This window comes from Hordeum vulgare, chromosome 7H (genome assembly GCF_904849725.1).
Source record: "Hordeum vulgare subsp. vulgare chromosome 7H, MorexV3_pseudomolecules_assembly, whole genome shotgun sequence".
Taxonomy (NCBI): Eukaryota; Viridiplantae; Streptophyta; class Magnoliopsida; order Poales; family Poaceae; genus Hordeum; species Hordeum vulgare.
The window spans coordinates 364,624,634-364,650,388 of NC_058524.1; the positions used below are offsets into that span (position 1 = coordinate 364,624,634).

The 25,755-nt window shown below is 44.3% G+C and overlaps 1 pseudogene; it reads left to right on the forward strand.

The window, feature by feature from the left end:
* Nucleotides 1-17,179: 17,179 nt before the first annotated feature.
* Nucleotides 17,180-21,549, forward strand: LOC123408900 (annotated as a pseudogene).
* Nucleotides 21,550-25,755: the final 4,206 nt, after the last annotated feature.

Genomic DNA, 25,755 nt, shown 5'->3' on the forward strand with positions numbered 1-25,755 from the left:
CTAGCATGAGCAGTGTGGAGATGACCCATGTGAGATGGTATGTTTGATGAAATAGGATGATGTCGAACTATTGGCATCTAAGGAATGTGCTTAGAGATAAGATAATAACTATTCACCCACATCCTAAGTTCCTTGAGACCCTAAGCTTCACCAAGTCACAAGATGGATGGATTACGACCATAGAAAACGACTCTAAGTCATTGAAATATGGCCAGTACCCCGCCCATAGCAAGATCCTGTTCCGCTCACCTGTCTCATAAGCACTGTGCTTATGTGATGCGTGGGAAAACTATGTTGTTGTCCTTGCGGATAACATACTTATTTGCCCGGTAAGAGGAGGAGCACCTCAGTTCCGTTTAAATGAGCCACTGACTCCGCAGACTGCAACCCTCCGGTAACCGAAGACGATTCCCGCAAGCATGATGAATCATCAACATGGTCAAGGAGCCACAACGACGGAGAAGAAACAACACGTTTTATTGCAGCTCCTACGTCAACTACGCCGACTAAGACATGTAAGACAATAATACCAGCAAGGACAGACGCACCGGGAGCAACCTCCACCCGGACCACGACTACGTTCACGACCACACACACACCAACACGTAACCACTTGCCACAATGGCACACCTTGGTTCCTTCGTAAGAAGAAACCGCATATGTGTTTATTCGCGGAGACACCGCTAACGCACTAACACCACACGTACACTGAGCAGTTGCCTAATCATCATGAACCCTACCGCCACGGAGAGACGCCGTGCAGGCAACAGCATCATGACGATCATCATGGATGATCACACAGTATAGCGTCGAGATCCCGACCAGCAACGCCACCATTTCGGACAGGAGGATTATGAGCCACCCCGGGATTTCATCCGCCATTAGCATCCCTCCTCGAGCACCTACAAGGAGAAGAAGGAGGAGGAAGAGGACCGGAGCAGCAGCAAGGGACGAGGCCGGCTTGGAGAATGAGAATGACTCCCTGGCCATTTATTGCAAGGCTCGGTGAGCCAATGGCAAGGCCACCAGCCCCGTTTGCCCCTCGGCCATTGGTGCTCGCTCGGAATCCCAGAGCAGTGCCAACATGCCCATGCCCGCGAGGTGAGTGCTCGCTGCGCTGGTAGTTGGCTCACCGCGCACCACCACAGGGCAGCCCCGGACACCCTACACCCTAGGCACCGCAAGTGGACGCAGCACATGGGACTCACCCACGAAAGAAGAATCAGAGGAGGAAGAAGAGGCTAATGGTGGCCCATGGGCCCACCTCTCAGCCGGAGTGGGTGCCAGCACCAGGTACAACTAGCAACCAGGTATTGCAATTACCCTTCCTTCGACACCTTCGTGGAATGCAGATGCACCAATAAGTGGCACTCTTGGGGTGACCATGCCAAACCGTGTATTTGGAATGAATTGATATCGCTGTGTTTAGCAGCATAGCCGAAGCAGACCCTTGCAATCGCCTTAACAAATCTCGGGGAGGAGATTTTCTTAAGGGGGTAAGGTCTGTCACACCCTGTGTTTAGCTTTCCTGACTAATTAACTTATTTCAAAAATTAGGACAAATTTAAATTTTTTGAGAATGCTTGTGATGCTTGAAGTGACTATTGTTTGCTTGCTTGTTGGTATGTTTGTGTTGATTCTCATTAATTCTTGCCATTCTCCAGACTCACCTCCTTAGCCCAAAACTCCTGCCTAATGATCATGCCATGTGTTTGGGACAAGAAACTATTTTTACCAAATATTATTGTCACCAAAATGCATTTGTTTGAATTAAGCTTTCAAAACCAGTGAAATGAGGTTTGTACCACAAGTCCTCAAATTAGGGAATTTATTTTGCACTAACTATTTTATTTAAAACCTATTATCAAAATGTCTTCCAAAAACCACAATATTATTATTTTAAAAGTTATTTTATTATTTTATTTAAATGCCTTTCTGCGAGGCCAGAAATGGTCTCTTATGAAGGAAAGTTATTTTATTGCTTTCAAAATATTTGAGAAATTTTAGGGAAACTAAGTGAGAATATATATTCCATATATGTGAGTTTCAACACATGGTCATGTTCAAAATATTGGGCAAACCCCTTCAAAATCTTTCCTGCCTATTTCAAGCCTTTGGAATATTTCTATAAGAAATATTCTCAATAAATTCCAGTAAAATTTCGGTATGTCACCTATGATAGTTTGATGATCTTGCCAAGTTTCATCCCAATCAAAGTTTATTTGACTCCCCTAATTATTCTAAACCCCTATCTGTCCAGATCTAAATTTGAGCAACTCTAGATTGTCAAATATCTCCAATTCTGCTCAAATTTGGTTGACATGTTGTGATACTCCAATAATGCATCCACACCAAGTAGTGCATCAAGGAGAATAGAAGAACTTGGCCCAAGCCCCTCAAAACCCTCTCTGTTGATTTCTGACATAGGAAAACTTTACATTATAAAGTTTCTCCAATTTACCCCAAACGTTTTGTGCATGCCTTAATGTTCAAATAAGGCCCCCAGACCAAATATTGGATTTGTGGGAATTGATTTGAATGGAATTGTAAGCAGAAAGCCATTTCTACCCCTTTCATGGGTTTTCCAAGTCTACATTGGACACCTTCTCCACCAAATCCTAAATTTGGTGTCCAAGCATATTTTTACCTATTATCTGATCCTGTTAAGTTTCATGTCCATTGATGTCCATCTGGTTGCTCTTCCACTCATCAAACACCTTGTGTGCATTAACTTTAATGGCTACTTTGGCCCCTTCCACTTTAACCCTTGAGCTCAACCTTCTACCTCAGCTTCATATAGTTACATTTTACCTCAAGTAATATTTCCATGGCCACTGGTCAATTATTGGAGAGAGGCTCCATGTAACTACTTCTCATCTTCACCCTAGGATCACCAAGTTTACCCCTCTTGCCCCAGTTCTGCTTAAGCCAAAGCTTCCATCTCTTTCCAAAGGACCCCTAGCATCCCAAGGCATCACTTAAAACCAATAGATGGCATGCTATGTAAGAAATATGAGCAACACATCTACAAAATTGATTTATGGCAGAAATGTAGCATTGTACATCAAGTACTAGCTACACACCTCTGCCTGATCTCAAACTTGGTATTGTTATAGTCCCTCCATGTATAAGACTGGTAGACAAGGTTTCAACTCAATTCCCTTCCTGTGAAAACCACTTTTATCAGCCATTAGTTTCCTGCTGGAATGTTAATCCCACTCAAAACCAATTCAAACCAGCTTCATATCTATCCAAACTCTACCAGTGCACTGTGGCATGCATGCCTTGCATGTTTGACAACTTGGCCTGGCCAAGGGATGGCCCAGGACACCAAGTGGGGTGGTGACCACCTCCCTGGAATGCAGAAATGGTGCTCTGCATCTTGTTTCTTTCCTCCAGTCCATTTCTAGCCGAACCGAGTTGGCTCAATATGTCTTAGAGCCTTCTTTTGACCGTTCAAAACACTCCCCATCATCAACAAGCTTCCAAGCTTCCTCAGGCACGCGTGGTATCCGTGCACCAGGAAGCTCCAAGAGCTCCCGAGCTCTCTCTTCTCCCCCTCTTATTTCCTCTTCCCCGAGCCCTCCCTGGCTTTCCCCAGATCCTCCTCTCTCCCTTCAAATGCCCCTGTGCCCCCAATCTCGCTCCTGGCCCTTGTTTCCCCGCCATGGCCGAAGGAGCTCCAGCGACCTCAGCTCGAATTCGAGCACGTCGGGCGTCCACTCCTCCTCTGAGCCGCGCCATGTGGTTCCCCTTACATCCATGAGCCCTCCCCCGCAGCTCCCCTTCCTACTTGGTGGCCACGGTGCCATGCCCCTGTCGCTGCCGGACGCATCCGCCATGGCAGGGGCTGGCCGTGACCAGGTCCTCCCTGGGCGCGTGGAGCCTTCCCCTCCAGGTCGCCACCTTCCCTACGGCTCCGGGAAGCCAGGCCTCGTCGAGCGCACCGCAGGCGTGGCTCAAGCGGCGCCAGCGCCCTAGGCTCGCCTCCAAGTCAACGCAGGCGGGAGGAGGAAGAAGCTCATGTCCCACGGGCCCCATTTCTCCCCGGGCCCATCTGTCGGCCAAAAGGCAGCTGGCCGGCCCCGTTGGCAGGTTAAGTGGAGACGGCTTGCTCCGTCTGCACGTCCCCGTGCTGAAAGCGTAATTGCTCCTAGGCGCTTTCGGCGTGGCCTCCTGTGGCGCCAGCTAGCGCGGTTGGGCCGACCCATCTCCTCTTCAGCGGCCTGGGCACAGGATAGGTCCTGGGGTTGAAGCCCTTTTCTAATTTTCTCTTTTTGCAGAACTTCAAAAATCCATTCAAAAATCATTCTAACTCCAAATTGTTTGATTCAAAGTCCTGCAGGTTCCTATAATTCAGGGCTATCCAAATAGGTGCTTTGCACATTTTTCCAGAGCAACTTTCTTTGGTGTATTTATTAAAATATGAATCTGGATATATTCAGCCCCACTTTGTGAAAATCCTAGAGGACTCAATTCAACTCCAATTGGAGAGATTGCAATTTCAAGACAATTATTATATCATTCCCCATTTTTGAAGCCCTGGTCAACATTTTTATCTGACTTTATTCTCTTGTATTAAATAAATAGCTTCATATTGCTATTTATTGCATATTAGAAAATTCCTAGAATATTCATCCCAAGTTCAAATCCAGTGAAACAACTTCCTAAATATTTATAAAATTGCCCTCTATTAAATGAATGCCTCCACTCATTCTTATCATAATAGTTTTGATGGGCTTCATGAAGAATCCCCTATTCCTCCATTCGTTCGTTCAATATTCTTTGATGATCCAAACCTCCCGTGGCAAGCCTCAGGTATTTTTCTTATGACCAGAGAGGTCCAAGAAAAATAGAACTTCTATTTATGTAGCACTTTTATTTCTGCCTGCTGTGTGGCTTACCGTGGTTGTTTCTAACGATAGTTGACAGGTAGACGGAGTACTCGGAGTTGGAACGGAATACCTCGAAGACCCTGAGGACTTATGTGAGCAAAGGCAAGAAGCCCTTTGACCATGATTGAGCATATGTTATATTGCATGTTCGTATAGCAAGTATTTCCGTTGCATATGATCATAAGTGCCGGTAAATCATTGATGTGATGTTACCGATGGTTCCTCCGGAGCACATGCATTAAGCTTGATCCTACCACCTATGAGGGTCATGCTTGTATCATGTTGACAAGTGAAGGTAGAGTAACAGTAGCATGAGCATGTTGTTGGTATAAATCAAAGAGTTATGAAAACCCCGTTGCTGCTGCAACAAAAGACCTTCCAACGGCGCCAGAAGCGTGCTACGGCAACAGGAATCCTTCTGCTACGGCTACGCCTTAAGGTACTTCCTAGGCAAATATGCAAAGGATTTCCCCCATGGCCTTGGAGCCTTGTGTTGGTGTTCCCTCGAAGCGGAAAGGGTGATGTAGCGCAGCGGTGGTAAGTATTTCCCTCAGTTTGAGAACCAAGGTGTCGATCCAGTGAAGGAGTATCATAAGTGCCTACACAAACACAAAAACTTGCTCCCAACGCTATGAAGGGGTTGTCAATCCCTTATAGATCGTTTCCCAAGTGAGAACTGAAAGCAACAAAGTAACAAAGCAAAGTGAAAGCGAAAGTGGAAACGATAGATGTGAATAGACCCGGGGGCCGTAGTGTTTACTAGTGGCTTCTCTCATGAAAGCAAGTAGACGGTGGTTGAACAAATTACTGTCGAGCAATTGATAGAACCGCGAAAATTTGTGACGTCATCTATGGCAATGATTATATCTATAGGCATCACGTCCAAAACAAGTAGACCGATACTTTCTTCATCTACTACTATTACTCCACACGTCGACCGCTATCCAGCATGCATCTAGTGTATTAAGTCCAAAAGAACAGAGTAATGCCTTAAGCAAGATGACATGATGTAGATGGACAATCTCATATCTACGACAAAGCCCACCTTGTTACCCTTGATGGCAACTACACGATGTGTGCCTTGCTGCCCCAACTGTCACTGGGAAAGGTCACCACACGGTAAGAACCCAAAACCAAGCACTTCTCCCATTGCAAGAATCATAGATCTAGTTGGCCAAACAAAACCCAAGACTCGGAGAGACTTACAAGGATATCAAATCATGCATATAAGAAATCAACAAAGACTCAAATATATATCATAGATAATCTGATCACAAATCCACAATTCATCTGATCTCGACAAACACACCGCCAAAGAGGATTACATCGGATAGATCTCCATGAAGATCATGGAGAACATTGTATTGAAGATCCAAAAGAGAGAAGAAGTCGTCTAGCTACTAACTACGGACCCGTAGGTCTGAAGTGAACTACTCACGAGTCATTGGAGGGGCGATGATGTTGATGTAGAAGCCCTCCAACTCCAAAGTCCCCTCCGGCAGGGCACCGGGAAGGGTCTCCACATGAGATCTCGCGGAAATGGAAGCTTGCGTCGGCGGAAAAGTATTTTTGTGGAACCCTTGATTTTTTTCTGTATTTTAGGGAATATATAGGCGAAGGAGCTAGGTCAGGAGGGCGCCACGGAGGCCACAAGCCTGCTGGCCACCGTCCCCTGGTGGCGGATAGGGGGCTTGTGGCCCCCTATAGCCCTCCTGGCTTGGCCCTCAAGCCCCCTGATCTTCTTCCGTTCGGGAAAAAATTAATTCCGGGATTTTATTCCATTTGGACTCCGTTCCAAAATCAGATCTGAAAAGAGCCAAAAACACAGAAAAAACACAAACTGACACTTGGCACTGAATTAATAAGTTGGTCCCAAAAAAGATATAAAAGGTACATAAAACATCCAAAGATGACAAGATAACAGCATGAAACCATCAAAAATTATAGATACGTTTGAGACGTATCAAGCATCCCCAAGCTTAACTCCTGCTCGTCCTCGAGTAGGGAAGTGATAAAGAATGAATTTTTGATGCTTTCATGCTACCTAGCATAGATGTCCTTTGTAACTCCTCTTATGTGACGTGAATATTCAGATCCATTAGATTCAAAACAATAGTTTTCTATTGACGTGGAAACAATAATAATTCAAGCAAACTCGCAAGGTAATCATGAACTTTCAAAATAACGAGGCCAAAAGAAAGTTATCCCTACAAAAGCATATAGTTTGGCTATGCTCTATCATTATTGCACAACGAATTTAAATCATGCACAACCCCGGTATTGGCCAAGTAATTGTTTTCACACCTTTACTTTCTCAAACCTTTTCAACTCTCGCGCAATACATGATCATGAGCCATGGTTTTAGCACTATAAGTGGTGTGGAGTGTGGTGGAGGTTGCAAGACAAAATAAGGAGAAGATGATCACATTAACTAGGCATATCAATGAGCTGTGGAGATGCTCATCAATAGATATCAATGTGAATGAGTAGGGATTTCCATACAAATGATGCACTAGAGCTAAGAGTATGTGAAAGCTCTTATAGAAAACTAGTGGGTGTGCATCCAACTTGCTTGCTCACGAAGACCTAAGGAAATTTTGAGGAAGCCTATCATTGGAATATACAAGCCAAGTTATATAATGGAAATTTCCCACTAGCTATATTGTGGTGACAAAACGAGAGACTCTCAATCATGAAAATAATGGTGCTTAATATGCACAAGTGTGGAAAGGTGGTGGCATTGTCCCTTCTCTCTTTTTCTCTCATTTTTTTTTAATTTTTTGGTGGGCTCTTTGGCCTCTTGTTTTTTGGTGGGCATCTTTGGCCTCTTTTATTTCCTCACATGGGACAATGCTCCATCAATGATGATCATCACACTTACAACTCAAAACTTAGAGCAACGATGACTCTATATGGAATGCCTTCGGTACTGTACCGTGACAATGATCTAGCATGGCATAGACATTAATGGAAACATCATGCTAGCTATCTTACGATCATGCAATGACAATGTAGACATGCTGGCACATGTCATGGTGGTAGTTGCATGGCAATATATCTCGGAATGACTTTGAAAAAGCCATATTAGGTAGGTATGGTGGCTGTTTTGAGGGAGGCTAATGGTGGGTTTTGTGCACGGTGAAAGTTGCATGACAGTAAGAAGATAGTGATGGTGGAAGGTGAAAGTGCATCTAAACCACGGACTCAACATTAGTAATGAAGAACTCATATACTTGTTGCAAAAGTTTTATTAGTAATCGAAACAAAGCATTCAACGCATACTCCTAGGGGAAGGGTTGGTAGGTATAAACCATCGCGCGATCCCGACCGCCACACAAAGGATGACAATCAAAAGACTAATCATGCTCAGACTTCATCACACATAGTGGTTCACCATACGTGCATGCTACCGGAATCACTAACTTCAACACAAGTATTTCTAGATCCACAACACCTTACTAGCATAACTTCAATATTACCAAAACCACAACTCAAAACTAATTGAGATGAATCAAACTTCTCTAACTATTCAATGCACATGAAGGTGGAAGTTTTCGTATCCCTTTGGATAACTACCCCTTTTGAGACTACTTTCAAAGCATAGATCAACTACCAAGCCACACACCGCTGTGCTCTAAAAGATATAGGTGAAGCACATAGAGCAAAAGTATCTAGCTCAAAAGATATAAGTGAAGCACATGTGAGCTGAATTGTCTACCAAAAGATAAAAGTGAAGCTTGACAAAATCACGGTGAGTGCATGTATCTCTCTCTAGGTGTGCAGCAAGGATGACTGGGACACAACAAAAATTAAAGACTCTTACGATACAAGATGCTCCAAGCAAAAACACATAACATGTGGTGAATAAAAATATAGCCCCAAGTAACGTTACCGATGGATTGAAGACGAGAGAGGGGATGCCTTCCCGGGGCATCCCCAAGCTTAGGCTTTTACGACATCCTTGAATCTCTTGGGGTGCCATGGGCATCCCCAAGATTGAGCTCTTGCCACTCCTTATCTCTTTGTCCATAAGAACTTCACCCAAAACATGAAAACTTCACAACACGAAACTTAAACAGAAACTCGTGATAACATTAGTATAAGAAAGCAAACCACCACTTCCTTAGGTACTGTAGCAAACTTAAATTCTACTTATTCTAATGTTGGGTTACTGTATATTCAATCTTCCATGGCTAATACCCCCCGATACTATCCATATCTTCATCAAAATAAGCAACCAACACAACAAAAACAGAATCTGTTAACAGCAGACCAGTCTGTGGGAATATGTATATTTCGTATACTTCTGGTACTTCAAAAATTCTGAAAAATTACGGAAGTTTGAAGAATTTGCATATAAATCAGAATAAAAAAGAATTAACTCAAAATCTCTTATATAACAAAAATGAAAATTCTTTTCGTGAGCAGAAAGTTTCTGTCTTTTCCAGCATGACCAAACGATCATCCCCAAGACTAATCATAACGGTTTTGCTTGGCACAAACGCAAAAAGAAACACAAAACACACAATCATTACATAATTATTAAAGTGTGTAAAAGACAAAACAGAAAGAAAAAGGATAGATTCGTTGGGGTGCCTCCCAACAAGCGCTTTTGTTCAACGCCCTTAGCTAGGCGAAAGTTGATGGAATCACGTATAGTCATCTTTGGTGCTCAAACCATAAGTAGCCCTCATCACAGATTCATAAGGCAATCTTATTTTCTTTCTAGGAAAGTGCTCCTTTCCCTTCTTTAAAGGAAATTTAAATCTAATATTCCCTTCCTTCATATCGATGATAGCACCAATAGTCCTTAGGAAAGGTGTACCAAGAATAATGGGACATGAAGGATTGCAATCTATGTCAAGTACAATGAAATCCACGGGTACATAGTTCTTATTTGCAACAATAAGAACATCATCGATCCTTCCCATGGGTTTCTTGACAGTAGAATCCGCAAGATGCAAATTAAGAGAACACTCTTCAACCTCATGAAAACCAAGAATATCACATAAAGACTTTGGAATCGCGGAAACACTAGCACCCAAATCACACAAAGCATTGCACTCATAGTTTTTGATCTTGATTTTGATAGTAGGTTCCCACTCATCATGAAGTTTTCTAGGTATAGAGACTTCTAGTTCGAGCTTCCCTTCAAGAGATTTCATCATAGCATCTATGATATGCGCGGTAAAGGCCTTGCTTTGGCTATAAGCATGTGGAGAGTTTGCAATGGATTGCATCAAATAAATGCATTCAAACAAGGAGCAATTATCATAATTGAATTCCTTGAAATCCAAAGTGGGAGTTTCATTACTACCCAAAATTTTGATTTCTTCTACTCCACTCTCAACACCTTTATCATCAAGATGGGTGGACTCCGAATCATTGGGGCGTTTTCAACCAAAGTGGATTCATATCCAGCCTCTTCATCAATAGGTTTGACACGCGAAAACAAAGATTCAAGAGGAGACACACCAAGCACTTTAAGATCTTCGTGATTTGCATCACTAGAACGCACCCTTTGAAACCATTCATGCCTAGCGCGAATTTGGGCGGTTCTTTCTTTGCTCTCATTCATGGAGACACGCATAGCTTTCGAAGTTTCATGCAAGTTGACCTTGGGAGGAGCGCATTTGACTTTCAAAGCATCAATATCACAAGACATCCTATCAATGCTGTTAGCCAAATCGTCTATTTTGAGTAGTTTTTCCTCTATGGATGCATTGAAAATCTTTTGAGAGTTGATGAACTATTTGATATTACTCTCTAAATCAGAGTGTAATTTGTTGTGATTTCTATAAGTGTTGTTGTAGGAATTGCCATAATTGTTAGAGGTGTTACTAGGAAAAGGCCTAGGAACATAGTTTCCTCTAAAAGCATTGTTGTTGCCAAAATTGTTCCTACCAAGAAAATTCACATCCAAACTAGCGTTGCTACTCTCAATCAAGGAAGATAGTGGCATGTCATTAGGATCTACAATAGCGTTTCTACTAGCAACCAAATTCATCAACTCGTCCATCTTAGCACTAAGCAAGTTAATTTATTCTATAGCATGTACCTTTTTGCTAGCAGGTGACCTTTCAGTGTGCCACTGAGAGTAGTTGGTCATGATATTGTCTAGGAGTTTTGTAGCGTCTCCTAACGTGATTTCCATGAACGTTCCACCTGAGGTGGAGTCCAAGATAATGCGAGAAGAGAAATTCAAGCCAACGTAAAAGATTTGTATAATCATCCACAAACTCAAGCCATGAGCGGGACAATTTCTAATCATAAGCTTCATCCTCTCCCAAGATTGTGCAACGTGTTCATGATCAAGTTTCTTGAAATTCATGATATCGTTACGTAAGGAGATGATCTTAGCCAACGGAAAATACTTGGATATGTAAGCATCTTTGCACTTATCCCAAGAACGATACTATTTTTAGGCAAAGAAGAAAACCAAGTTTTTGCGCGATCGCGCAACGAGAAAGGAAAAAGTTTCAACTTAATCACGTCATTATCCACATCTCTTTTCTTTTGCATATCACAAAGCTCAATGAAGGTATTGAGATGGGATGCGGCATCTTCACTAGGAAGGCCAGAGAATTGCTCTTTCATAACAAGATTCAGCAAAGCTGCGTTGATTTCATACGATTCTGCACTAGTGGCGGGAGCAATCGGAGTACTAATAAAATCATTATTATTAGTGCTCGAGAAGTCGCAAAGTTTGGTGTTTTCAGCCATGATGACTTCAACAAACAAACAAGCACACAAGCAAGCAAAAAACCGGCAAATGTGAAGTGGGGGAGAGGCAAACGAGAGGCAACTGGCAAAAAAGTAAATGCAGGAGATGATTTTGTGAGACCTACTTGGATAGAACTCTCTTTCCCCGGCAACGGCGCCAGAAATACTTCTGCTACTGCAACAGAAGACCTTCCAACGGCGCCAGAAACGTGCTACGACACCAGGAATCCTTCTGCTACGGCTACGCCTTAAGGGAATTCCTAGGCAAATATGAAAAGGATTTCCCCCGTGGCATTGGAGCCTTGCGTTGGTGTTCCCTCGAAGCGGAAAGGGTGATGTAGCGCAGGGGTGGTAAGTATTTCCCTCAGTTTGAGAACCAAGGTATCGATCAAGTGAAGGAGTATCACAAGTGCCAGCACAAACACAAAAGCTTGCTCCCAACGCTATGAAGGGGTTTTCAATCCCTTATAGATTGTTTGCCAAGTGAGAACTGAAAGTAACAAAGTAACAAAGCAAAGTGAAAGCAAAAATGGAAACGATAGATGTGAATAGACCCCGGGGCCATAGTGTTTACTAGTGGCTTCTCTCATGAAAGCAAGTAGACGGTGGGTGAACAAATTACTGTCGAGCAATTGATAGAACCGCGCAAAGTCGTGACGTCATCATGGCAATGGTTATATCTATAGGCATCACGTCCAAAACAAGTAGACCGATACTTTCTGCATCTACTACTATTACTCCACACGTCGACCGCTATCCAGCATGCATCTAGTGTATTAAGTCCAAAAGAACAGAGTAAGGCCTTAAGCAAGATGACATGATGTAGATGGACAATCTCATATCTACGACAAAGCCCACCTTGTTACCCTTGATGGAAACTACACGATGTGTGCCTTGCTGCCCCTACTGTCACTGTGAAAGGTCACCACACGGTAAGAACCCATAACCAATCACTTCTCCCATTGCAAGAATCATAGATCTAGTTGGCCAAACAAAACCCAAGAGTCGGAGAGACTTACAAGGATATCAAATCATGCATATAAGAAATCAGCAAAAACTCAAATATATATCATAGATAATCTGATCACAAACCCACAATTCATCGGATCTCGATAAACACACCGCCAAAGAGGATTACATTGGATAGATCTCCATGAAGATCATGGAGAACTTTGTATTGAAGATCCAAGATAGAGAAGAAGCCATCTAGCTACGAACTACGGACCCGTAGGTCTGAAGTGAACTACTCACGAGTCATTGGAGGGGCGATTATGTTTATGTAGAAGCCCTCCAACTCCAAAGTCCCCTCCGGCAGGGCACCGGGAAGGGTCTCCAGATGAGATCTCGCAGAAACGGAAGCTTGCGGCGGCGGAAAAGTATTTTCGTGGATCCCTTGATTTTTTATGTATTTTAGGGAATATATAGGCGAAGGAGCTAGGTCAAGGGGGCGCCAAGGAGGCCACAAGCCTGCTGGCCGTCGCCCCCTGGTGGTGGATAGGGGGCTTGTGGCCCCCCTGTAGCCCTCCTGGCTTGGCCCTCAAGCCCCCTGATCTTCTTCCGTTCGGGAAAAAATTAATTCTGGGATTTTATTGTGTTTGGACTCTGTTCCAAAATCAGATATGAAAAGAGCCAAAAAACACAGAAAAAACAGGAACTGGCACTTGCCACTGAATTAATAAGTTAGTGCAAAAAAGATATAAAAGGTACATAAAACATCCAAAGATGACAAGATAACAGCATGAAACCATCAAAAATTATAAATACGTTTGAGACATATCACCCGTCGGGTGCCACTAATGCCCGAGGGTGATGATGAGTTAGGTGGCCACTTTGGGTGAAGTGGTGCACCGGGTATTTGTGTGAGTATGGTTTCAAAAATGGGAATGGATTTATGATGTGTCAACCGTCCCAACGTTACATGTATGACCATGTTACCCCTTTATGTGACTGGGCTGTGTTGATTACTGTGGTCGGTGCTAGCAAAGAGCCACATTACTAGTGGCGGGAGTGATGTGTGGTCACTCTCGTGATGGGGTCATGCCACGTAGGGAGACTATGCCGTTTTTACGTGTTCTAGGCACACCGTTGGTCCCCGCATGGTTGATATTGTCCAGAGTTGGTGCTCGTAAGACGTACAACATGTGGGCTGGGTGCGAATCGAGTGGACCTCTTTGTCTAGTATCGTGAGGGGAAAGGCATTGATCGGGTACTTACCTCGGGTATGTTATATACCACAAGTCGTGGATGACACGGGAGTTTCCCGGATCTCATGGGTCCAGCGTACAACCTCTAGAGAGTGTAAAACTATTCGAATAGTTGTGTCCATGGTCAAGGACAGTTGGGTAATCGAGTTGTTTCCGCATAAACCAAGTGTGTGTGCGTATGTGTTATATGGTGTTATTATGAAAGTGATGATATGACCAAGTTCGGTGACTTGGCATATAGGGTGAACCCGGATGGTTCAACCCTTGACAGAAATATTGATATCTCTAACCTGTTGTTCCAAAGTAGTTCTTAACTTATGATGCATACCATGTTCATGTTTACTTACCACCAAGTAGATATCCACCAAAGAAGCATGTTATTGTTACCCTTCACTTGCATTGTTCATATCATGGGCTGTTTGCGAGTACAATCAAAAATACTCATTGGCTTGCCAGTGGTTATTTCATTGACCAGGTATGAGAAAACAGGATTTGGTGAAGAGTAACTCGGTGACGTTCTCGTGAGCTAGGACGCTTCCCAGTCAGAGTGCATGTAGGTTAAGGTGATGGCATGGGTTCACACTTTTGACCAATATTTCCGCTATTGGTCCAGTTTGGTGTATTGGCCCTCAAGGCCCTATATATGTATGACTTGACTGCAGTATGGATGGATGGATGTAAGACTCTTAATATCAGTATCTGTGTGTTCCGTGAGCATTGATCTCTGGGATCACTAAGCACGTTCATTCGGCGATCGCGACTCGTAAGTCGGGGTCCCCACAACCACGATATCTCATGTCAGTATTTTTGGCAGCTATAGGACTCATTATGCACCCCATGTAAAGACCATTTTAGCCCCTGTGGTAACCCCTTGACCTATAACAGGAGGTCCATGGCTACATTTACACAGGTTGACACTTTTTCCATTTGCACGTGTCTCTGCACCCCTCGTGCATACTTGTCGTGTTGTCGTGCTCCTGTACGCGGAAACATATAATCCACAAACACACGACGTAGGTTTTTACGCTACCAAGCGGTCCAAACCTATATAAACCCCGAGCACATACGAGGTTGGCGGTGCTCTTAGTGCACGCGTTCTCCCACTTCTAAACCTGCAAAAAGGGGGCTCTGATACGTCCATTTTGCATCATGTTTTCATGTTGATATTTATTGCTTCTTGGGCTGTTATTTCACTTCACGGTACAATTCTTGTGCCTTTTGTCTCTTATTTTGCAAGGTTTACATGAAGAGGGAGAATACCGGCAACAGGAATTCTGGCCTGAAAGTGGAGCGAAGTTGAGATACTCCAAACGCCATAAAAATCAACGAGGATTTTTTCCGGATTTATGAAAAATACTGGGCCGAAGAAGCGCCAGAGGGGCGCCAGTAGGTGGCCACAAGCCTGCACGGCCTGACCACCCCCCGAGGCTGCGCCATGAGGGATTCTGGGCAGCCTGCTGGCCCACTGGCCCCCCTCTTCTGCTATATGAAGGGTTTCGTCGAGGAAAAAACCAAGGAGGAGCTTTTTCGTGGATTCGCCGCCGCCACGAGGCGGAATTTGAGCAGAACCAATCTAGAGCTCCCGCAGGACGATCCTGTCGGGCAAACTTCCCTCCCGGAGGGGGAAATCGTCACCATCGTCATCACCAACACTCCTCTCACTGGAGGGGACTCGTCACCATCAACATGTTCATCAGCACCATGTCATCTCCAAACCCTAGTTCATCACTTGTAACCAATCTCCGTCTCGCGACTCCGATTGGTACTTGTAAGGTTGCTAGTAGTGTTGATTACTCTTTGTAGTTGATGCTATTTGGATTGTTTGGTGGAAGAGTTTATGTTCAGATCCTTGATGTACTCATTACCTCTCTGGTCATGAATATGATTATGCTTTGTGAGTAGTTACTTTGGTTCCTGAGGACATGGGATAAGTCATGCTAATAGTAGTCATGTGAATTTGGTATTCATTCGGTAATTTGAGATGTTGCATGTTCTTTTTCCTTTAGTGGTGTTATGTGAATGTCGACTACATAACACTTCACCATTATTTGGGCCTAGAGGAAGGCATTGGGAAGTAGTAAGTACATGATGGGTTGCTAGAGTGACAGAAGCTTAAACCCTAGTTTATGCGTTGCTTCGTAAGGGGCTGATTTGGATCCACTAGTTTAATGCTATGGTTAGACTTTGTCTTAATTCTTCTTTCGCAGTTGCGGATACTTGCGAGAGGGGTTAATCATAAGTGGGATGCTTGTCCAAGTAAGGGCAGTACCCAAGCGCCGGTCCACCCACATATCAAACTATCAAAGTAACGAACGCAAATCATATGAACATGATGAAAACTAGCATGACAGAAATTCCCGTGTGTCCTCAGGAGCATTTTTCCTCCTATAAGACTTTGTCCAGGCTTGTCCCTTGCTACAAAAGGGATTGGGCCACTTTGCTGCACCGTTTCTACTTTTGTTACTTGTTGCTCGCTACGAATCATCTCACCACACAATCACTTGTTACCGATAATTTCAGTGCTTGTAGATATTTCCTTGCTGAAAACCACTTGTCAGATCCTTCTACTCCTCGTTGGGTTCGACACTCTTACTTATCGAAAGGACTACGATTGATACCCTATACTTGTGGGTCATCAAGACTCTTTTCCGGCGCCGTTGCCGGGGAGTGAAGCGCCTTTGGTAAGTGGAACTTGTTAAGGAAACATTCATATACTGTGCTGAAATTTATTGTCACTTGTCACTATGGATACTAATCCTTTGAGGGGTTTGTTCGGGGTATCTTCACCTCGAATGGAAGCACAAATAGTTGCTCCTCAACCTGCTGCACCTACTGAAAATATTTGCTTTGAATTTCCTTCGGGTATGCTTGAGAAACTGCTGGCTAATCCTTTTACAAGAGATGGAACATCACATCCAGACTTGCATCTAATCTCTACTATTAAAGGGGGATCTGCCGTCGTGATGGTTCGACCTCCAGCGATCCCCCTCCTACCGCTACCGCTAGCCTTCTCACCGTTCCACCGATTTTTTTCAATCCCTCCATAAACCAGACAATAAACCAGCCGATTAGTTCAATAAAAAACCTACATCGCACCTCGAACCGCCACCCTTCGGTCGACCTGCTCCTCCCCGTAAAGAAAAATGGCAAGAGAGAAAAAAATGAAAAAGAAACAACCACGAACCCACGATCTAATCACCCACGACCCCGTCGCCCCCATTCTCTCCCGAGAAGACGACGCCTGGCCCACCCTGACCCCCTCGCCGCCGGCAAACCTAGCCCCACCGAAAGCCACGCCACGCCGCCTACCCCGACCCCCTCGCCGCCGGCAAACCTAGCCCCGCCGAAACACACGCCATGCTGCCCTTCTGCTCCGCCGCGCCCACCCCATGCTCCCCCCTCTTCCCGATGACCGCGGCCGGCGCGTGGGCGCTGCGGAGGGTCGATGTCAGCGCGCTCAGGTCCTTGGCCGCCGACCCGCTCGTCGCGCAGGTTGTGCCCGACCGCCCGCTCTTCTCCGACTCCGCTATCCTCTCCCCCTACGCCACCGCGCCGGACGACATCGTGTGGGGGTTCGCATCCGCCGCCGAGCTACCTGACCCCCTCTGGCGCGCCGGGGTCGACCCGCCGCTGATGCCCGTCTCCGCCGACCTCGCCACGGACGCTCTGGTCGGCGTAGTCACCGACGATGCCGCGCAGCAGTCCCTGATGGACGCGGAGATGCCCACCACGTTCCCGGCCGACGAGACCGGCGTCGAGGAGTCCGTGGCCAGGTTCATCGACAACCTCAGCAAGCAGATATTCCAGGCGGAAGACGCGCTCACCGAAGGATATGACAAGCTCAGTACGACGCTCTCAGGGCCTATAGGAGGGCGATAAGGGGCGTCGCTGGTGGCCTCACGTCCTCGGTGGCCGCCACCAAGAAGCAGGCCGCCGGCGGGGTCCCGAACGTTTCCGGTGCATTTCAGGATAAGGTGGCCGGAGCTGGTGCCGTGGTGGCTGATGTTCTTAGGAAGGCAATTGTTGTAGCAGAGGATTCACTGGGCAGTGCAACCACGTCCCTCGTATACTACTATGGCTTGGCCAACTCGTCATTGCCACCAAATGTCAAAGATTTTCTCAACTCCTCCAGGAGAAAGCTAACATAGTATTGTGACCAATTGGAAGTGCCCTTCAACAGGTATATTTGTGCCATCAGTCTCCCCTTAAGACACTCCTAGCAGTATATCTGCAAACTGTTGAGAAAATCGCTGATGAGGCCACTGAAAGTATTCTGACATGCAATGATTCCGGTATACATTATCATTGAAGGCATGGAAAAGAATGTTGGTTTGAACCCAAGTGACCCAGTTGTTCAATTGGCAGTTTTGCTTGGAGGTTCAACAACAATAGGGTAAAGGGATTTTTCATTTCTCTTGTAATACTGGTACATTTCCTGCATTTGGTTTTGTGAAGTCCTGAACTTTGTAACATTGTAGGATATCTTACTGGCTCTTTGCCTATGGCGGCTATTCTGTTGCTTTAGTTCAGTTACATGTATTTTTTTGTAACAACTGGCACTCATTTGGATGCTTAGTGACGTTAACAAATATCCCAACAAGATTAGTGCACATAATCACGCAGATGTAATGTATGAGATTCGTCCAGCATCTAAACAATGCACTTTCTGCAATAAACGAAATCTTAAATCTTCTTAAAGGATGTAAGAAGAACCAAAATATTAGTCTTTGTGTTGTAGTATTCAAGTCTATTGGATTAGAGGAAGTTAGAAAACTATGACATGATTTTGAATGCACTGTCCAATAGACGTAACACGATTAGGTACTTATGTTTGTTAATATAACCCATCCTACCATTTTATTGACTATAACCATTAATTATGATTCATTTTAATCATGTTTATACGCATGAAGCTTGTGCCGATAAAAGTCATATGTCTGCTAATGGAGCACTTGCAGGTTCAAGTTTGTTTAAGATCACTTTGGACTCACATTTGAAGGGTATAAACCTTTTTATTTGAAGTTTCCCTCGAAGACATTGATAATTGTGCCTAAGCAACATCAGATAGATCTCAAAGTCTGACGTCACAGTTATGTTTTCCTTACTTATAGATGATGGTTGTAGTTGCTATTAAGCTTCGGTTATGCCTTATCTTACCATCAGAATAAGATCAGCTTGCTGCTCAACTGGTTGATTGGTCCTCTCATTGATGAATTTTAACAGGTCTCTACCAAGGTGGTGTATGGAAGGTTCGAGTAGAACTGCCCGATGCGTATCCTTACAGGTCCCCGCCGATGTCGATGAACTGTGAGTATTCTCGAATTCAGTATTTGTGCTCAGTTGCTCAGACCCACGATAACAATTTTCTATCTCCTAAATGCCTGTGGATGAATGCAAATTTTAGGTCTGGATCCGTCTGCTTGGACGTCGTTAACCAGACGCAGAGCCCAATGTTTGGTAACAACAATCTCTCTATTTCATTGTTTCTTTACATGGCCGGGCTGATTAGCTTCCTTACATTCTCTGTATAAACAAAGAGCTCTATGGTTGTTGTTATGACAATCTTCTAACCTTACAACTATATAATATGTTTATACAGATCTTGTCAATGTGTTTGAAGTCTTCCTTCCACAACTTTTATTATAACCAAATCCTTCTGATCCATTGAACGGAGAAGCCGCTGCACTCTTGATGCGTGATCGCCCTGCTTATGAGCAAAAAGTGAAAGGTGATTATATTTATTTAACACACATCTATAGTCAATTTTGTATCCATTGGATTATCTTTACGCTCCTTTGCAAAATGAAAATAAACAGAGGTACTTAATTATTTGTAGTATATAGTTTTTATTGATGATGTCAAATTGTCTGCCATAAGAAATTAAAAGGAGAAGGTAAAAGATGTAATTCACTTATGGATTTTGTTAATAGTTTCGATCCGTATTGTTCAACATGGGTTCGACTATGAGGAGCACGTTACTAGCGCCAAAACGGACGAGGATGAGGTCGACGTTGGGGTGTTTGATAACGTTGGTCATAGCGATCTGCCTCCTCGCCTCTGAACTCACCGACATCATGGAGGCGGTGAGGTCGTTTGTCCTTTCTTCATCGTCGTGCTCCTCCTGCTCTCCGTGGCCCCATCACGGTGACCTGGTGATCTTGGATGAATCCCTGTGGGCTGCGGCAAAGGACGCATTGGCAGGGACGCAACGTCGACCTCCTTCTTCTTCTTGCATCACATCCAAGATGCCGAGAACCTTGGCGTGTTTCAGACTTTCAGCCAATCTCTACTATTAAAGGGGGATTTGCCGTCGTGATGGTTCGACCTCCAGCGATCCCCCCTACCGCTAACCTTTCCACCGTTCCACCGATTTTTTCCAATCCCTCCATAAACCAGGCGATAAACCAGACGATTGGTTCAATAAAAAACCTACATCGCACCTCGAACCACCACCATTCAGTCGACCTCCTCCTCCCCTCGTAAAGAAAAATGGCAAGAGAGAAAAAAATGAAAAAGAAACAACCAGAAGCCCATGAACCCACGATCCAATCACCCCCGACCCCGTCGCCCCCGTTCTCTCCCGAGAAGACGACGCCCCGCCCACCCCGATCCTTCGCCGCCAGCAAACCTAGCACCGCCGAAACCCACGCCATGCCGCCTACCCCGACCCCCTAGCCGCCGGCCATCCCAGCCACACCGGCCATCCCAGCACCAATCCAACGCAATCCCGCGCGCAGATCACCGAATCCCGACGTCGGATCGACTCCACACACCCCGGATCTTGCGCCTCTTCCACACACACACCCGCCCGCGGAGCCAACCACCTCACTCGTGAACTGTGCCCGCCCCCTCCCCACGCGCCATGGCCACACCCATCTGATGCCAACACCCCTCCCGCCATGCTGCCCTTACGCTCTGCCGTGCCCACCCCATGCTTCCCCATCTGCCCGGTGACCGCCTCGGGCGCGCGGGCGCTGCAGAGGGTCGATGCCAGTGCGCTCAGGCCCTTCGCCGCCGACCCGCTCGTCGCGTAGGTCGTGCCCGACTGCCCGCTCTTCTCCAACTCTGCCATCCTCTCCCCCTATGCCATCACGCCGCACGACATCGTGCGGGGGTTCGCGTCCGCCGCCGAGCTACTCGACCCCCTCTGGCATGACGGGGTCGACCCGCCGCTGATGCCCGTCTCCGCCGACCTCCTCACGCTCATGGTGACCTCAAGCGGTTGCACACTGAAGACAAATTAGACGGGAGCGATGGATCCAAGCCCTCGCGACCTAATCTATTCTTCACCGAGTCCATCGAGAGCTCGACGCGGAGAGGGATACGAGCAGGAGCGTCGCGTCCATGACAGCGATGACAGAGGCCCTGGTAACGCTTTCTCCCTTGCTCAAACTCATCTTCTCCCCGTATCCTGTACTGGACCACTCCCACATTCTCATCTCCCATGGGAGGGCGTGGGGAGTGGCAACGAGTGGCTGTAGACCGGCTGTTCGCGCAACAGACCAGAGAGAAAAGGGGTTCTATGGAGATGAGGAACGAAGCGGTAGTGGGCGCGGTTGGAAGAACGGAGAGGCGGCAGGGCATGCCGGTGGTGAGACAGAGAAGGAGTGTGGAGGTAGCGCGGCTTGCGGCTCATGGTGGACTGGTTACAGTGAGGGGGAAGTCAGATTTGTGCTCATGTGAAATCCTATCTTTTGCAGATCGGGGCATTACTCTGCAACCTCTGATTTTTGCACATCGGGGCACTGCACCACAGGTCACTTGGCTGATCTAGATCTCTACCCGCCGCCGCTGACCCTAGAGCAGAGGCACTCTGTGGTAGACGGTGTTGTCGGTTTTGTCCTTAGAAGGCAGGTGCCTTGAGGATGGCCGAGACGCGGTTTCGCGGGAGAGCCCGACAACAGCATCGCCGGCAAGGGCACTGAGGTTGTGCAGCAGTACATCATAACAGCGAGGGTGAGGGGCTTTGTCATGGATGTTGTAGCGACGGAAACCTCATCGCAAGTGACTGCGACATCGAGCGTGGGTGGTCGCGACGGCGACGAGGAGCTCGGAGGAGGTGTCGGACGATGTGAGCAGGAGCTTGTTCAGCAGCACTGCTCGTACCTACAAAATCCACATGTCAAAGATGTCTCGGAGGGGTCCTCACGTCCTCCACTAAATATGTTGTGATGTGCTTCTTTCACGACTGCATATGTGATTGATCCTTTTGCAATGTAGTGTTAAGCATGGTTCTTTGTTCCCGTTATTAGTTGGCCATTTTAGTCATGAGGAAAGAAACATGAAGATGTCGTGATGCACAACCATGGATTCATGGTACAAACTCTACACGATAAGCTGTTAAAATTGTTCGTCTAGAGCATCCTACTATTATGATTTCTAACTTAAACATGCTTTTGCGCAGTTCCTCAAAGCCATTCCAGATATATAGGTTCATGTTTGGGTCTGTGAACGAAAATTCTAATCACATGGATAATGTAATAGACAAAAAGGTATATAAAATTTGCTTATTACCCAGGATGCTTATTTGTTTGCAATTGATTTGGTTCTACGATTTTGGTTATCTCTAGCTATAACTTTGTGCACGATAGTCCTTGTGTGATGTCAAATCATGAAACAGAGTATCAAACACTTCAATCATTTTTAAGGTGAGTTTTCTTGCATACACATGGACATGTATGTGGAATATATAATCCGCTGATTGCTCGTAGTGTGTAATATATTTTTGGATCAACAGATTAATGAAATGTCTAGATTATTTGCGGCACTACCATGTGGCATAATTGCATGCCCCTGCGCCATTTATAGTTCTAATGTGTGTGAGCAGCTTACCCTAGTAATTTTTATCTTTAAATATGTGTCTCTTAATCATGTACGTTTGACACAATATCCCCCCCCCTTCTATGTATGATTGTGTGGCGCCCTCCATCACACTATTATGTTTGTTTTTTGTTTCAGGCTGCCAATATTTCTATCCTAGAACTAGCATGCCTTTTTCTGATATCAGATTGGTTCAGATGCAAGGACGTGCTATCTATTTTTTTATTCTGAAATTGATGGCATCTTGTGCATACGGTATATCAAGTAGTTTCTAATTTACATAGTAAGTACTATGAGATACATCATTGGCTTAACTTCCTATGCACAAAAGGAATGTTTTTTATTGTTGTATATGCATAGATTGATGCACATAATAGTTAGCTCTAACATATTGACAAATCTTATGAACATCTTGTTGAACCATATATTTGGTTGGAAGTTCATAATGAGTTGGGTAATGAATGCATACCTTACAGTCACACATCTGCTTTCCTTGTTTGTTTTAAGACTAAAATGGCATGTAGTTGTTCAAGTTTTTACCAACTTTGATCTACTTGTCAGCAAATCATCTGTACCCATTAACTAGACAATATTCTTATCAATTAGTACAGAAGTAAATTAACTACTAGATAGCCATTCATTGGTTTCCATTTCACAGTTTTTTTTCTGTTGTCCCACTTAAAGAAAAGTCTTGTTCATCACTACATAATGTGTTTCTCCACTCTTCGTTTCAATGCTACATTCTCCTTTTCACGGAAAAGGTAATATTTTAATGTTACTTTGTCCATATTTTTGTAGGGCCATGGTGGCATTACTATCAACCAAACCGGCCTCGCATTGATTATCGATGTATAGGAGCCCATGACTCATGGCCATCGTAATATTTGAAAAACGGAGGCAAAATATTTTCCTCATTTTTGAATTTTTTTTTATTACAATGGAAAAAATATTACAATGGCCATGAGTCATGGAGATGGAAGACGATTGGCGACTACCTGGTCGAGCGAGATTTTTGAGCCAACATACGTTACCCTCAATAATTGGTTTGCTCCATCTTTTGTTGTGGAACCTGTGGGTTTGCATCTGCTCGGCGACCAAATGATGTAAGTGGTGAATAATTAGCTTAGGTTGCTTGGTTGGTGAAATGTCACAAAAGGAAAGATTTATTCGGGTTTTATGTTTAGTGTCATGTTTGGTGTCAAACATAACTTCCTTTCCACAGAGCATTGTACATTTGCGTGGTGATGGTAACATGTTGGCCTGATTTATATTTTCACTAAAATGCTTGCCTGGTAATGGTACATGTATGGTTGTACTCTGTTATTTTATTTCCGATGTCTCTTACTTAGTATATGTTAGATGTGATCGCTCTTTCTGATCTCTGAAATCACCATTTGTTTGTTGTTAGTGAGAAAATGTTCATACCTTTTCATATTAATATTTTCTACTACCTCTATCCCATAATGTAAGATGTTTTTACAAGCTACATTATAGGATGCATGGAGAATATTTTTGTTCCATGGCAACACACGAGCATTTAGCACAAATCTTGTTAGTAGGAGATTTTTACTACCTCTATCCCATAATGTAAGATGTTTTTACAAGCTACATTATAAGATGCGGGGAGTATATTTTTGTTCCGTGGCAACACACGAGCATTTACTAAGTTGCCCGTGCGTTGCAATGGAATATTTTTTTAATGTTCAAGGTGATAACGAAGACGAAGATCAAGCATAAAGAAAATTTGAAGAATGACGATTTTCTTTTGAAAGAATGAAAATCTTGAATTTCGGTCATTCATAAGATATGTCACATAAATTAAAATGGAAACATAATTGCTTCTATTTTTTTTGTCAAGGTCTTCTTTCACGCTGCATAACACAACTATTGTGTGAGAACATCTTTGTACACGATATTCATGGTAATTTCCAAACAGAAAAATGTGTTAAATCGACTAAGCGGCTTACTGTGTACACACCGTGCATCTACCAATGGAAAGGGAAATAACTGACTTATGTGTTTTTTCAAGTTACATGGATTAGAATTAAGCATGGTGCACCATCAAGGTGGTGACGAGGGTCACAACCTTGGATTGGAGAAGTGGAAGAAATGGGTAAAGGAATAATAAGAAATACAAAAAACTCATATACACAAGGATTCTACATATTTTCTTAGTCAGAATAGATGTTGAATCATAAGAACATATATGTACCGTGGCAACGCACGGGCAATTAACTAGTCTATGTAGATGAAGTTTGTGGTTTATTTAAGCTTGCAGGTTTACCCGAGGATGAGGTCAAGAAGAAGGTCTTTCCTTTATCTTTGAAGGATAAGGCGTTGACATGGTATAGGATATGTGATGATACTGGATCATGGGACTACAATCGGTTGAAATTGGAATTTCATCACAAGTTTTATCCTATGCATTTAGTACATCGTGATCGGAATTATATTTATAATTTTTGGCCTCGTGACAGAGAAAGCATCGCTCAAGCTTGGGGGAGGCTTAAAATCTATGTTATATTCATGCCCCAATCATGAGCTCTCGAGACAAATTATCATTCAGAACTTCTATGCTCCAATCATGAGCTCTCGAGAGAAACTATCATTCTTTTATGAAGAGAGATATTGACTTCAAATGGAATTTATTGGAGAGAATTAAACGCAACTCTGAAGATTGGGAGCTTGAAGAAGGTAAGGAGTCAGGTATGAGTTTCACGTTTGATTGTGTTAAATCCTTTGTCGAGACAAATACTTTTTGTGACTTTATTGCTAAGCATGGACTTGACTTTGAGATAGTAGCTTCATTGTGTGAATCATTTGCTGGTCATATTGATCTCCCCAAAGAGAAGTGGTTTAAATATCATCCTCCTTTAGAACTCAATGTAGTTAAACCCACTCTAGTTGAAGAGAAAGTCATTGCCTATAATGATCCTGTGGTTCCCAGTGCTTACATTGAGAAACCACCTTTCCCTGTTAGGATAAAGGATCACTCTAAAGCTTCAGCTGTGATACGTAGAGGCTATATTAGAACACCTACACCCCCTGAGCAAATTAGAGTTGAACCTAGCATTTCTATCATCAAAGATCTTCTGTCCGACGATGTTGATCGA